The 4,001-nt window shown below is 42.2% G+C and overlaps 1 non-coding gene across 1 annotated transcript; it reads left to right on the top strand.

Annotated features, from left to right (window-relative positions):
- The first annotated feature begins 3,335 nt into the window (after nt 1-3,335).
- LOC148544213 (small nucleolar RNA R71) lies at nt 3,336-3,442 on the top strand. Its single transcript, XR_015901004.1, has one exon. It is a non-coding gene; the product is annotated as a small nucleolar RNA R71 (small nucleolar RNA).
- The last annotated feature ends 559 nt before the right edge of the window (nt 3,443-4,001 follow it).

Genomic DNA, 4,001 nt, shown 5'->3' with positions numbered 1-4,001 from the left:
TACTTTAAAGCTGCATGGTCCGAATACACTACTACTCTAGTACCAAGTAAATAAGCTCGGAATTTATTCAGAGTAAAAACAATAGCAAGAAGCTCTTTCTCAGTAGTAGTATAATTGGACTGGGCAGCGTCTAAAGTCTTAGACGCATAAGCGATAACAAAAGGATCCTTACCTTCACGCTGAGCTAGCGCTGCTCCTACGGCGTGGTTGGAAGCATCGCACATGATTTCAAACGGCTGGCTCCAGTCTGGCCCTCTCACAATTGGAGCTTGAGTCAGGGTGGTCTTCAGCTTATCAAACGCTTGTTTGCAATCCTCACTGAACTCGAACTTAATATCTTTCTGCAGTAATCTAGACAAGGGAAGTGCTACCTTACTGAAGTCCTTTATGAATCTCCTGTAAAAACCTACATGGCCAAGGAACGAACGGACCTCCCTCACAGAGGAGGGGTAAGGTAAACTAGAAATAACATTCACCTTTGCTGGGTCTACAGAAATGCCATTATTAGATACCACATGTCCTAGTACAATCCCTTGTTTTACCATAAAGTGACATTTTTCAAAATTTAATACAAGGTTTGTATTAACACATCTATCTAATACTCTAGATAATCCATCTAAGCAAAGGCTAAAAGAATCACCATAAACGCTAAAATCGTCCATAAAAACCTCCATACAGTCCTCAATAAGATCAGAGAAAAGACTCATCATGCACCATTGGAAAGTAGCTGGTGCATTGCACAAGCCAAAGGGCATTCTCTTGTAAGCATAAGTCCCAAAAGAACATGTAAAAGTGGTCTTTTCCTGATCCTCAGGAGCTATATGAATTTGGAAATAACCTATGTAACCATCTAAAAAGCAATAATGTGATTTACCTGACAGGCGATCCAGCATTTGATCAATGAATGAAAGTGGGTAGTGATCCTTACGGGTGGCTTGGTTGAGACGCCTGTAATCAATGCAGACTCTCCAAGCATTCTGAACTCTAGTTGCTATGAGCTCTCCATGCTCATTCTTCACTGTAGTGACTCCAGACTTCTTGGGCACCACTTGTACTGGGCTAACCCATTCACTATCTAAAATGGGATAGATGATACCTGCTTCCAACAGTCTGGTCACTTCCTTTTTGACAACTTCGAAGATAGTGGGATTCAATCTTCTTTGGGGTTGACGGACTGGTCTTGCTCCCTCTTCTAAAAATATTCTGTGCTCACATACTTGAGGGTTGATGCCTACTATGTCTGCCAAACTCCACCCAATTGCCTTCTTGTGCCTTCTCAGCACATCAAGTAACTGCTCTTCTTGTTGAGAAGTGAGTTCCCTTGCAATGATAACTGGAAACTTCTGCTCGTCTTCAAGATAAGCATATTTAAGATGTGGAGGGAGGGGTTTCAATTCCAAATTCTAATCATGGGCAGGTTCTGGATTGTCTAGAGCTTGTGAAAATGCCGAAGTGCCCTCATTGTCAGTCAAGAGGGTCCCCACACTTGGACCTTGTCCAGTGTGCCTCTCTTCTAACTCTTCCTTGTGAACTTCAGCTATAGTTTCATCTATGACATCACACTGGAAGATAGAATGATCTTCTGGAGGGTTGTTTATGACTCCATTCAGATTGAAGATTACTAATCGGCCATCTATTTCAAAAGAGTATGTTCCTAAAAAAGCATCCAATTTGAATTTTGATGTCTTCAGGAATGGTCTTCCAAGTAGGATTGATGATGGATTATCCGAGTCATTATGGGGCATCTCCAAGATATAAAAATCAGTGGGGAATGTAAGCCCTTTAATGTTCACTAAAACATCTTCAGCAACTCCAGCCACTGTAATAATGCTTTTATCTGCTAACACAAAACGAGCTGCCGACCTTTTTAAGGGAGGGAGCCTCAAAATATCATATATAGACAAAGGCATTATACTAACACATGCTCCTAAATCACACATGCAATCATAAATTACTACACCACCAATAGTACAACTAACTATACAAGGACCTGGGTCACTACACTTTTCGGGTAATCCTCCCATTAAAGCAGATATGGAACTACCTAAAGGAATAGTTTCCAATTCATTAATTTGTCTTTATGTATACATAAATCTTTTAGAAATTTTGCATATTTAGGTACCTATTGAATAACATCAAAAAGAGGGACAGTTACCTCAACCTTTTTGAATATTTCTACCATCTTGGAATCGGGTTCCAGCTGCTTCCTGGGTTTCCTTGCAAGTTGTGGAAATGGAATGGGAGTGGTGTTTTCTATAGTGTCTGTGCCTTTTGGTGCTTCCTCCTGTGGTTGAGCTTCTTCTTTTTCAGCTATGTCCTGTATGTCCTCTTCCTCTTCAACATCTTCTATCTCTACTACCTCTTCAGCTGAGGCGTGTTCTGGTGAGCTTGGCTCCTCCTGATTCCTCTCCTGCAGTGTGGTTCCGGACCTTAGGGTGATGGCATTAATGCCTCCCTTTGGATTGGGTAATGGTTGAGAGGGGATTCTAGTGGAGCTCGAAAGTTGGTTACTGGAATTTTTCATTGATCCAATCTGTGAGACAAGAGCTTGCAAAGTAGAGGCCAAACCATTCAGACTGGCATTAATGTTATTCATAATGTTATTTTCCATGGTCTGTTGTTTTTGCTCAAAAGATTGTAGTAACTCTTCATTAGGAGATGAAGAAAGATGAGTAAATTGAGAGGTCTGTTGTTGGGTATTCTGTGGTCCTTGGGATTGCCTCAAGTGAGGTGCTCTGTAAGGTTGATTCTGCTGCCTGTTGTTGTTATTATTCCACCTCTGATTTCCCTGATTATCTCTGCCTCCTCTGTTACTGTTGTCCCTCCATTTCTGGTTAGAATTATCCTGCCATCCATGGTTATGATTTCCACCTTGATTGTATCCTTGGTTGGGGCGGTCATAGAAGTTATGAGTGGATGCCACCATGTTGTCTTCTTACTGGAGCTGCGGGCATTCATCAGTATAATGGCTATAATCAGCACAAATTCTGCAGACTCTCTGTGGGACTAACTATTGGCTTTGCTGTGCTGGAGAAGGTTGAGCTTGCTGAACTTGTTGTTGATTCAATTGTATCTTCTTCAGCAAGTTGGTCATTTCACAGATACTTTGAGCTAGAGCAGCAGTCTCTCTGCTAGAGGATACTTCTGCAACGGCTTTTGAACGGCCTTGTTTCTTCCTGTGGTTCCTAGTAGATTCAGCTAAGTCGCTGATCAATTGCCATGCCTCATCAGTGGTCTTGTACTTCTTCATAGACCCATTGTTAGCACTTTCCAATGTGGTCTTATCTTGGGGCCTCATGCCCTGTGTGATATAACTGAGTAACACTATCTTGTCAATCCTGTGGTGGGGGCATGCTTCCAGAAGATTATTGAAGCGCTCCCAATATTCAAAGAGAGTCTCATTGTCATCTTGAACAATCGTGGAAATGTCTTTCCTCAGTTTATCAGTAACTTCAGATGGGAAGAATTTTTCCAAAAATTCTTTTCTGAGTGTATCCCAGTTGGATACATTTGCTAGGGGTTGAGTGTAGTACCACTCTCTTGCTTTTTCCTCAAGAGAAAACGGAAAAGCTTTCAGCAAAATTGAAGTTTCATCTGCACCATCACGCCTGACAGTAGAACAGGCTGCTTGGAAATCTCTCAGGTGCTTGATAGGCTCTTGAGCAGGTAAGCCATGAAACTTGGGCATCAAATTGAGCAGTGCGGTCTTTATTTCAAAATCTGTAGCCACCGCTGGGTGATGCGCTTGAAACGGTTGTATTGTAAAATCAGGGGCTCCTTCCTCCTGGATAGTAATTCTCCTAGGTTCTGCCATGTCGTCTGCACGTGAATCAACCGAATCAGTAGAACGGGGGCTATTTTCTTCTTCAACTGACGTTTCAGATCCGCCCTCAGAGAGGACTAACCGACGCCGAGCTCACCTTATTCGCGAAATAGCCCTTTCAATTTCAGGATCGAATATTGGCAAGCTTGGATCAGGAAGTGAACGCGTCATTTGACGA

This window comes from Arachis ipaensis, chromosome B9 (genome assembly GCF_059453495.1).
Source record: "Arachis ipaensis isolate K30076 ecotype BB chromosome B9, ASM5945349v1, whole genome shotgun sequence".
NCBI classification, from domain to species: Eukaryota; Viridiplantae; Streptophyta; class Magnoliopsida; order Fabales; family Fabaceae; genus Arachis; species Arachis ipaensis.
Note: the sequence above shows the minus strand (reverse complement) of the source record. Positions and strands in the feature narration are given on the sequence as shown.